At 50.1% G+C, this 11,665-nt stretch overlaps 1 protein-coding gene across 4 annotated transcripts in view; it reads left to right on the top strand.

The window, feature by feature from the left end:
* The first annotated feature begins 61 nt into the window (after positions 1–61).
* Positions 62–11,665, top strand: part of LOC123362248 (apolipoprotein L6-like) — a 70,277-nt gene continuing 58,673 nt past the window's right edge. For all 4 annotated transcript variants that reach the window (XM_045002663.1, XM_045002662.1, XM_045002660.1 and 1 more), the window contains exon 1: positions 62–197. The gene's annotated coding sequence lies outside the window, so the exon portion shown is untranslated. The remainder of the gene's footprint in view (positions 198–11,665) is intronic.

Below are 11,665 nucleotides of genomic sequence, written 5' to 3'. Positions count from 1 at the left end.
TAGATGACTGAAGCCAGTGACCTCACAGAGACCATGACATCATACCCACTGGTTAAAGCTGCTGAGCTAGTGACCAGAACACCAGGGATGTTTGGTCAGTGAGTTTATAGGGAACTGTTCCTTGACATCAGATCAGCAAGCTAGTGACAGCATCTTAAAAGAGGACTATGCCTTGATATCATTCCAGCATTGCAGAGGTACTTAAGTCAGTAACCTTGCTGTGAAGGGGTATATTACATATGTGGGGTGGGGGGGGCAGGGGAGAGTGACATATTTAGAAAGTTTTGTGGATCCAGTCAGGAAAGCAAGGGTTAACCAGCAGGCTCACAAAACAGCTAAAGTCTATTTGCCTCTCAGGAAGCCAGCCTGAGACACCTAAGAGGAAGTACAAGCTAGTGTAAGCGGGGGAATGGTCCCACTATTGTGGGGAACTTTCCTAGCTTATACATTACCCTGCTGAAGTGGGCTAGTGAAAGGATCTGAGTCCTCGCTCCCTGCCTGCCCTCGAGGGCTCCCCTTCCACTCTCCTGTGTGGCAGAGTTCTCATAACCCCAACAAGGCTGGGCCCAGGATTCCTGGGGGGCTTGACCCCCAACATTGCTGTGGTCAATTAGAGCAGGGGCTAGGGTGACCCCACTCCAGGGTGCTCTCTCTGCACTGGATGCTTCTCTGACCCACTGATCATCATATACAGTTCAAATCAAATACAATTTATTAAACAGCAATCAATTAAAAAAAAGAAGGAAAAATGGGAAAGGTTAAAGGAAAACACGTCACCCCGCTCTGTGGCACGGGGACGTCACGAGTGTCTCTGGAATGTCAGGGAAGTTCAGTCTGTTCCTCACAAGTCCCAGGCCTCCTTCTCAGGCCCTGGCTGTGCTGCAGGGATGCTGCAGGTCAGATACTTGCTCTGGCGGTGCCCACATGCTCTCAGGCTCTAGATGGCAGGACCCTTCTTTCCAGTTTCACCCTTGCCTCGTCAGGGTTACGATCCTCCTCCAAGTCTGATGCAGGGCATCTTGGCTGAGGTGTCTCCCTGAGCTGGGCCCACCACCCAGGGTCCCCCTCGCTCTCCCCAGATGCTCACCGCACCCGGATCCGGACAGATAGAACCCCCACTCCATCACTCTGTCTCACCTCCAGCTCCACTCTGCCTCAGCATGGCGGCTGCTGCTGCTGCTCTGCCTCCAGCTCCCTGGGCTGCTTTTCTGGCCCCTCTGGTGCTGGTTGCTGCAGCTCTGCTCCCAGGACAGGTCTGCTCTCTCTGGGCTGTGCTCTGGCTTTGGGGCTGCAGCTCTGCTCCCCAGCTCAGCTTGGGCCCCTACTTTCTCCTTAGCTCGGCCCCACTCTGTCTGACCCAAGCAATTCCAGCTCACATGGAGGATGGGGCCTCCTGACTCCTTGATTAACCTGCCCACCCTGTCAACCAGGCTGATCTGGAGCATTGGCCTCTACCCATTGTTCCTGGGGATGGTCAGTCACAAGGTCCTGATTTCCCATTGACCCTTCCCCTTTCTTTGGGTACTGAGAGCTAGCCAACCAAAACACCCCCACTGAGTTTTAGTAAGGGGACACTAGCATTAAGGAGCTGGGACAAGTGGTGCAATCACTGGAGACTGTCTGCTCATCACAGAGGCAGCACCACCAACTTCAGAAGTAAGTCTGTTTTGCTCTAAAATGGTATTTGTTTGAGCCTCTTATAAAAGCTTTCATTTCTCTCGGTGCTCTGAAGAGCACCAGGGTCCAAAGTCTGTGTGTGTTTTCAGGCCATCCGAAGGCTTTACTCCCTCTGTCCCATGGAGATAGGAAGGAAGAGCAAAGCCGTGATTGGAAGTAGTCTTGGAATGCAAGAGAGTTTGCGTAGCAAACCCAGACCCATGCCCTGGGTCCAGAGCCCGGACCCTGAATTCCAGAGGGTGGGGTGGGCTAGAGTTCCTCTTTTCATCAGCACTGACAGACTGCTGGGAGGCTACTTTGCCCCACTCTCAAAGACCCTCACATCAACTCAGCTGCTGAGCCAGAGGCCTCATGAAAGTCTGGGCCTTCAGTGTTAACCAACAAGCTCTAAGTGCTAAGCCAGTGAGCTCACAATACAGGTGCTGAGCAGTGGTTAAAGTAAAGAGGAGCGTGTGGGAATACGGCTCTCCTCTTCTCCTCCTGGCCATGGGACCTCTCAGCTCCCCCACCTCCTACCTCTTCACAGGCAGGTGCAATAGGGACTCATCAGGCAGGAAACTCAGAAGTGGGAGTAACAGCAGGAGCTGTTGCCTGCCAGGAGTATTTCTGGCCCTCCATGGCTTTCTGCCAGTCAGTGGAGCAGCACCAGGCTCTGATGGGCAGAGAATTGTCCGGGCTGGTAGTTCCCTACCTGCCCCCTTTTTCATAGAGGAGGATCTGTTCCCCTGCTGGTTCAGGGGCGGGGAGGGGCAAGTGGGGCAATTCGCCCCAGGCCCCGGGCCCCACAGGGGCCCCCATGAGAGTTTTTTGGGGGCCCTGGAGCAGGGTCCTTCACTCGCTCCAGGGGTCCCAGAAAACTCTCACAGGGCCCAGCCCCCGGAGCTTCTTCCGCTCCGGGGCGGAAGGACCCCCCACTGCTGAATTACCGCTGAAGACCTGGCACTTCGGTGGCAGGTCCCACTTTGGTGGTAATTCGGCGGCGGGAGGCCCCTGCCGCAGGTCTTCAGGGCACTTCAGCAGCGGGTCCAGGAGCGGAAGGACCCCCTGCTGCCGAATTACCGCTGAAGTGGGGCCCCCCACTGCCAAAGACCCCAGGCCCCCTGAATCCTCTGGGCGACTCTGTGCTGGTTCCCCATCTCCTCTAGGGGGGCAGAGAGGGAAAGAGCCAGAGCCTGGTGCTTACAGCTCTCCCTCCTCTTTAGGGCTAAAGGAAACTGTGTCACTGGCCTCCCCTCCCCTAGCCAGAATCCAGGAGAAAAGGTGTGTGTGAGGGGGAATACATTTTGATTTGGTGACATATTTTAAAGGAAGAAATTTTCTGAAAATGAATGTTACTAAGGCTTTCTCCTCTGTCCAGCCTGGTATTTTGGTTAGAGCGGTGGAGAAAATGGACATTGCTGCCATGCAGGGACATAGGATGGGAAGGGACCCCCTGGGTCATCCAGTCCAGTCCTGGGCAATACCATCATATAATCCGGTTCATAAATGCATCAAGCTCCATCTTAAAACTAGGTAGGTCGTTTGCCCCCACACCTCCTACTGGAAGGCTGTTCCAGAGCCTCACTCCTCTGAGAAGGAAAGGAAAGTCTGTCTATATTATATTTTTGTCTCTGATCTAACCAGCTATTGGCTACTCCTCTTCCATGCTGAGTTAGAGGAAGCAAATGTTTCTGATAGGCAAACTGTGCCCTTGCTGCTTTTTACAGCAATATTGCCAGCCACAATGTGACAGGGACTCAGCCCATGAATTTGCTGAGATGAGGCAGAATGGGCTTCAATGCTTGCTCTTCTGAAGTCAGGGCCGCCCGGGGGGGAGGGGGGGCAAGAGGGGCAATTTGCTCCAGGCCCCGAGCCCCACAGGGGCCCCCACGAGAGTTTTTCGGGGCCCCTGGAGCGGGGTCCCTCACTCGCTCCGGGGGGCGCCGGAAAACTCTGGCGGGGCCGGGCGCAGGAGCTTCTTCGCTCCCGGTCTTCGCCGGCGGGGGGTTCTTCCGCTCCGGGGCAGAAGGACCCCCCGCTAGCGAATTACCGCCGAAGACAGAGCGGGACCCGCCGCCGGAGTGCAGCTCGGTCTTCGGCGGTAATTCGGCGGCGGGGGGCCCTTCCGTTCCGGGACCCGCCGCCGAAGTGCCCCGAAGACCTGCGGCGGGGCCCCCCCGCCGCCGAATTACCGCCGAAGACCGGGCTGCGCTTCAGTGGCGGGTCCCGCTTCGGCGGTAATTCGGCGGCGGGGGGGTCCCCACCGCGGGTCTTCGGGGCACTTCGGCGGCGGGTCCCGGAACGGAAGGGCCCCCCGCTGCCGAAGACCCCGGGCCCCCAGAATCCTCTGGGCGGCCCTGTCTGAAGTGACATCAGCTCTTTGGGGATGAAGGGAGGAGCGGGGGAGAGTCTTATCCAGCCAAGACTTTGGAGGTGTGTAGGGCTGGGGTTAGGGGTGGGCAAAAGAAAGGAGAAGAGAGAGAGCAGTTTTAACAGCACCACCCTTCTTGACCGTAGCCATACTTCACAGGACCAAGGGCCTGATTCCCACTTACATGGCCCTGCCAGCCCAGTGTCAAGGGCCTTAGGGTAAATGAGAGAGTCAAAGTCCAAAATATCAGCTTCATTCATCTATCGCATCAAAAAGATTTGGCACGAAACAGCAATAAATTAGTGCCGGCTTCCCTGCTGAGATAATTCAAGGGATCTTTCCTTCCACAGCAGGGACCAATTTTCCTGTTGATTACATATTGTGATTAATATAGGGCAATTTCTTGATTAAAAATGTCACTGAGTTAGGCCTTTTTTGCGGTCACTTGCCCTGTTTGTTGCTGTCCCTGAAGTGAACCATTTGTTTCAGTGAGGGGTGTGGTATCAATGGGTTAGATCTATCCAGTGGGTCTTCAGGTATCCACTGCTATACTGAGTGAGGCTTGTCAATCACAGCAATGCTAATCTCCTCCTTACCTCCCACACCATTGATTAGTGTCACTCATCCAAGGAGCAGAGAGAGAGAGAGCGGAGGCAGGTTCTGCCAGCAATAAGTGACTCGCTGGAAATCAAATCCGTACAGTGCAGCCTGAGAATCATACCTCGTAGGTGGAAGAAAGAGGGGGAGGGGGGAAATATTTTCCACTTGATGACTGCGTGGCTCCTTTTTATTGCTTGGAACAGGTGTAGTTTACAGAGCTGGGGGAGAAAGATGGCTGACTTTTCTGGAAATGTTGCATAATGTCTAAGCAATTGTACTGAGGTTGCCTGGACAACTGCACTTTGGGGGCATTTGTGAGGCAGGAGGCCAAAGAAGTACCTGTGAGATCGCTCTGCCCCAATAAATGAAGATATCCTGTGGGATCAGGCCTACATTGCAGGAGATGGAAGAGGCTTTACATTACAATGTAGAGGCAGGAGGGGGTTGTCTTGTCATGGCTGCGGGTTGACAGCAGCATCTTCTTCAATGGTCTTGTGGAGGCATAAGAACATAAGAACATAAGAAAGGCCGTATCAGGTCAGACCAAAGGTCCATCTAGCCCAGTATATGTCTACCGACAGTGGCCAATGCCAGGTGCCCCAGAGGGAGTGAACCTAACAGGCAATGATCAAGTGATCTCTCTCCTGCCATCCATCTCCATCCTCTGACGAACAGAGGCTAGGGACACCATTATTACCCATCCTGGCTAATAGCCATTTATGGACTTAGCCACCATGAATTTATCCAGTCCCCTTTTAAACATTGTTATAGTCCTAGCCTTCACAACCTCCTCAGGTAAGGAGTTCCACAAGTTGACTGTGCGCTGCATGAAGAAGAACTTCCTTTTATTTGTTTTAAACCTGTTGCCTATTAATTTCATTTGGTGACCCCTAGTTCTTGTATTATGGGAATAAGTAAATAACTTTTCCTTATCCACTTTCTCAACACCACTCATGATTTTATATACCTCTATCATGTCCCCCCTTAGTCTTCTCTTTTCCAAACTGAAGAGTCCTAGCCTCTTTAATCTTTCCTCATATGGGACCCTCTCTAAACCCCTAATCATTTTAGTTGCTCTTTTCTGAACCTTTTCTAGTGCTAGAATATCAATCGCTCCTGCCAAGGGCTGGTCCTGGAGAGATGGGACATCTGGTCCACTAGAGGTGATTCTGAGCGGCAAACCTCAGATCTGGACCTCTCCAAAGTTTGGGAGTGACTAGATCCAAAGTTTTGGTCTGGGCCTTCTGGTTTTGGTTCCCATTTGAAATCTGGTGGAAGACTGAAAACTCTGAGTGGGAAGATCCAAAGTTTCCAGTTCGAATCTGGGTGAGACGGAACCAGCACCATTGATTCTTGATTAGATCAGTGGCTTTGGAGGCAGGTCTTCTGGGTTCTATTCCCCGGTGTGCCACTGATTCTCTGTCTGAATTTGGACAAGTGACTCTGCCTCAGCTTCCCCATCTGCAAAAGTAGGGTATAAATACTGTATCTATACTGCGGAGTTGTTATGAGACCTAGAAATGGTCACAAAGTGCTTTGAGCTCCTCAGATGAAGGGCAGAGCGTTGGGCTTATTTCTCATTGTGCAGGTATAGCACTAAATAACTGTTGTAGTGACTGAACAGCGCCACTGGAATTTGAGAGCTCCAGAGGATAGGCCTGTGAGGGAAAACAAGTATCCAGAGGCCCAATGCGTGTACTTTCAATGGGAGGTAGGTGTTATTTGTGCCTATGGACAATCTCCCCCTGCATGGACGGGGGACCTTTCAAGGTCCCTTCCAGTTCTATGAGATAGGTATATCTCCATATATTATGAGAGGCTGCATTTGATCTTTGTGACACCAACGCTCCTCTGATTTCAAAGCATTTGGGGCTTCGCCCTGCTTGGTGCTGAGCTCCTCACCGTCCTCACTGACTGGGCCCGGAGTTGAGGAAGTTCCCCACTGTCTAAGATCAGGTCCTTAAGTGAGAGGCAAAGCCTGTCGTTTGTCTTGTTCAGAGCTCCACTCACACCTGAACTCCCCGTCTCTCTCCTAGCCCCCCTTCTAAATCTGGGACTGGTTCCTTTCAGGCAAGGTGGAGGGGCTAACAGTCCCAGGATACAGCAGATATATAATAGGCTTGTTTGACAGCACTGACATTCTGCCCTTTTCACTGAAAAAATGCACAACAAAAAGCCACCTCATCATCCTCCTTCAAATCCCTTCTTAAAACTCTACTGTGCCGTGATATCTACAAAAAATAACCCTTGACAATGGTTAAGCAGCTGTTGTGCTAAGACCCCCCGCTGGTCATCATCCTGACCGCTGTTGTCTCATTGTTTCCATGTTTCTCCCCCCCGCCTTGCGCAGTATGCACCTCTTATCCCTTGTATGATACTTAGAGTGTCAGCTCCTTGGGGGAAGGGCTGCCTTTTAGTGCTGTGTTTGTACAGCACCTAGCACAATGGGGTCTAGGTCCATGACTAGGGATGCTAAGTGCTATGGTAATACTAATAATAAATATTAGTTAGACCAATGGCTCCTCTAGCCCAGTATTCTGTCTTTTGACAGTGACTAGCGTCAGATGCTTTAGAGGGAATTAACAGAACAGGGCAATTATCGAGTGATCCTTCCCGTGTCCTCCAGTCCCTGTTTCTGGCAATCAGGAGTGTAAAGACACCTAGAGCATGGGGTTGCATCCCTGACCACCTTATCTAATAGCCATTGATGGACCTACCCTCCATGAACTTACCTAATTCTTTTTTTAACCCAGTCATACTTTTGGCTTTCCCAGCATCCCCTGGCAACAAGTGTCTCAGGTTGACAAAGTACTTCCTTTTGTTTGTTTTAAACCTGCTGCCTATTAATTTCATTGGGTGACCCCTGGTTCTTGTGTCATGTGAAGGGGTAAATAAACTTCCCTATTCACTTTCTCTACAGTCCCATTTATGATTTTATAGACTTCTGTCATATCACCCCTTAGTCGTCTCTTTTCCAAAATTAACCCCAGTCTTTTCAGTCTCTCCTCAGATGGAAGCTGTTCCATACCCCTAATCATTTTTGTTGCCTTTCGCTGTACCTTTTCCAATTCTAATATATCTTTTTTGAGATAGGGTAACCAGAATTGCACACAATATTCAAGGTGTGGGTGTATCATGGATTTATATAGCAGCATTATGATATTTTCTGTTTTTTTATCTATCCCTTTCCTACTTGTTTCTAGCATTCTGTTAGCTTTTTTGACTGCCACTGCACATTGAGTTGATGTTTTCAGAGGAATGTCCACAATGACTCCAAGAGCTCTTTCTTGAGTGTTAACAGCTAATTTAGACCCCATCATTTTGGATGTATAGTTGGGATTATCTTTTCCAGTGCACATTACTTTGGACTTATCAATACTGATTTTCAATTGCCATTTTGTTGCCCAGTTTCCCACTTTAGTGAGGTCCCTTTGTAACTCTTCACAGTCAGCTTTGGACTTAACTATTTAGAGTAGTCTCATATCATCTGTAAATGTTGCCACCTCACTGTCCGTCCCCTTTTCCAGCTAGTTTATGAATATGTAGAACATCCTGGGTCACAATACAGATCATTGGGCTACCTCACTATTCACTTGTTTCCATTGTGAAAATAGATCATTTATTCCTACCCTTTGTTTCCTATCTTTTAACCGGTTACTGAATCATGAGAGGACCTTCCCTCTTGGAAGGCTAATATCAGATGATGTATTATCAAGTATTCAAACAGGGCCCATTTCTGCTCCCCTGATAACAATGACAAAACTCCTACAGAGTAGGATTGGGTCCAATTCAAAGCAATCTTAAGACGCTCTTTGTTGATGATCACACAATGTTAATGTTTGAAAAACTGACTATTTCAGCTCTCCAGTAAAACTCATAAATCTGGATTACATATATAAAAAAAAAATCCATCGAGAAGCATATGCCCAATTAAGAGGGAAATGTTTCCAACTCTCGTCTCTTGCACTGACTTTGTTTTTTGATGGTTTATTTTTAACGGACTCAGTAAACTCATACACACTGACTGCCCCTGCTTAGTAGGACTAATCCCTGCTTTTTTCATAGCAAAACAGCTATCCTGTTTCTACCTCTGTCCATCCCCAAAACTCCTCCCAGGCCAGTGCAATTCAATGGTGATTAAGACCTGTCTTTAATGGAAGTTTAGAGGGTTAGACCCTCTCTTCTAGTTAGCTTTCATATGCTGGCAAGCATGATAAACAGAGAGAGTTCAAGGTGAGATGCGACCATTGTATTCATCTAGCCTGACTTCTGTAACAACACTAGGGTGACCAGACGTCCCAATATTTAGGTGTTTGTCCTGTGTCCCAACCGTCAGCATTCGGCTTTTTTATTTTTTCCCTCCGCCGCTCCCCCTCCCCCCCCCCCATGTGTCCCGATATTTTCTTCCTCTCGTCTGGTCACCCTAGACAACACAGGCCTTAGAATTTAGTCCAGTAATTCATGCATCAAGACAGGGGTGCCAGAACGGGGAGGGCAGTAGGGCCATGGCCCTATCACTTTTAAAAGTGGAAGGGATATGCCCTCCCACTTTCTACCAGCCCTAAGGACGAGCAAGCGGAGGCAGGAGGTTGTGGGGGGGAGACGTGACATGGAGGATGGGCCTCAGGGGAACAGGTGGCGTGAGGGGTAGGGCTCAGGGAGATGGGGCAGTGTGGGGGTGGGGCTTCAGGGCTAACAGATGGTGTGGAGGCAGGGCCTCAGGGGCAAAGGGATGGCAGGGGTGGGGCCACCGTTCAGGTGCTTGTGACCCCCCCCCCCGCCCGCACACACACACTTTGAGAATTTTCACCACTCCTGCATCAAGCCAATAACCCATGCTGGAGTTAGTACATATCTCTAGTTGATGGCTGGCAACCAAGATCCTTCTCCCATCCTATGGCATTAGCCCAATAAATATGAATTACATTGTACGGACAGAAAGACACAATCCCCTCCTCAAGAATAATAAATAGATCTATGGAGAAGTATAGGAGTGCAAGGGGGAGACAACAGAAAATGTGAAAGGAAAGCTGGTTTGGGGAGAGTGAGCGATAACGAACTGAGATAGTTCTGTATGTTTTGGTTCCATGTTTCTTTTCTATTTTTGTTTGGTTTTAATGTTGGTGTGGTGAGTGGGGGAAATCTGTACGATTTATGAGCTCTGTGAGATTATGAACTCTTCATCTGTATCTGTGTCAGCCTGCTGACTCCATCTTGGCTGTGGGGTTCTTTACCTACTCTGTTACCGCTGTACCGCCAGTTTGGACTGAAATTCCAACAAGGTAGTGATACAAGGCTGACAGTATCAGGATGATAAATCCAGATGGCTGACCATTGAAATGGAATAACTCTATACAATAGCCTGGCTCCCAAGCAGAAGAAATGGTTTATCCGGGAGAGGTCATCTGGCAATGAAGTCACCTTGGTAAGGGCCTGTGGAGCACCTGAGTGGGCTGATCAATGAGTCACTTGACAGAGGGACTGGAATGCTATTAAGGGCAGGAGTTGCTCAGGCTATTGGCAATCTCTTTGACCATTTTTCATTAGCGTAAGATCAGGGAAGCTGCTGCGGAGGGGACCTCCGCCTATCTGGAAACAGATAGGACTCCCAAGGGAAGGGTTGGCTAGAGTGAGGGGAATTGTGTGGGGGGTTATTTTATTTTGTTAAGTTCTGTGTAATTCTCATGCTATTAAAGACCAGCAGCATTGTAGAACTCCTCCAGGCAAAATGTAAGAGTATTATCTGATGCAGCTACCATGTGCAACCCTGAGAGAGTAAAGCAGTAACCCAGATGGTTCACACCTTCGGTGGATTTCTGGAGAAAGGTGTATTTAAGTATGGGGGAGCCTGTGGGGTCAGCTCTGGTAATGGGGCTGGGCAGGGGAGGGGACAGCAAGGTCACCACTCTCAGGAGGGAGTAGTGTTCAGACTCCAGAGGTTTGGATTTCTCCACAGCTGTTTGGTGGGCAGCCTGCAAGAGGGAGTCTGACCAGATCTGCAATGGGTTATTTGTTTTAATGAATGATGTAGTCAGATGGAAGTGAGGTTACTGATGATGCCAGTGCAGCTGTCATGGAGTGAAAGAGAGCCAGGAGAACTGGGAAGGGATTTAGAGAGGGGAGGTGTTCAGTGCTCAAGGGGACTGAGGCTTTTCCAGGTACAGGGAGTGGCATCAAAGTTGTGCCTGGGAGAAAGATACCAAGGGGGCATCAAGTAAAGACTAGTGGGGGCAGAGCATAGGAGAAGCAGGAGGAGACCAGTTTGAGATGTTAGCAGAGGCAGAGCTGAGCAGAGCTTTAGAGGTAAGAATGAGAAGGAAGAGTCTGATCTCATTTGTGTTGTGTAAATGCCACTGTTTACCTCACCGCAGTCACTCTGGATTTACACTCATATATGTGAGAGCCGTAGTCTGGTTTGAAGAATTTAAATGTGAATGCTCTCCAGCCGATCCACAGCCAAGAATCCTGGCTGGGCCTCTGAATTGTTAGTGACGCAGCTCTGCAAATGTTGATAGGTAAAGATAAAAGATTATATAGCCTCTGGCAATTGGCTGGAGGAGAGTAAATGCTGGGGGGGGTGTGTGTGTGTGTGTAAGGGGTGGGGAGCTTAGGCAGGGGAGAGGCAGTTCTTTCCTCACTATATTTACTACCAAGGCAGATTTTCTCATGTTTTTCCACAGCAGCTGGGAGCAGGACATGCAAAATCAAGTTTCTCAGCAGCTTCTTGCCCCAGTCAGAGAGTGTCTGTTCACTCGTGACTTGCGACTGCTCCATTTGGGGAGGTTGGAGGGGATGCCGGACCATGGCCTCACCTCAAGGCCTGCCCCCACTCAGCCTCCTCCCCTGAAGCCCTGCCTGTGATCCACAGCCCTGTTTGGCCCCCTCCCCCGAGGTCCCCTGCCACCTGTCTCTTCCCCCAAACCCCCCCCCGCCCGCCCGCCTCTCGCACCTCACCCTCTTTCCCCCGAAACTTTCCCTGTCCACCTCTCACTCCTCTTCCCCTGAGGTGCCTCCCAGCCCACCACTCGTGCCTCTTCA

The sequence above is a fragment of the Mauremys mutica genome, chromosome 1 (genome assembly GCF_020497125.1).
Source record: "Mauremys mutica isolate MM-2020 ecotype Southern chromosome 1, ASM2049712v1, whole genome shotgun sequence".
Lineage (NCBI taxonomy): Eukaryota > Metazoa > Chordata > Testudines > Geoemydidae > Mauremys > Mauremys mutica.
This window is presented reverse-complemented; position numbering and strand designations above follow the sequence as displayed.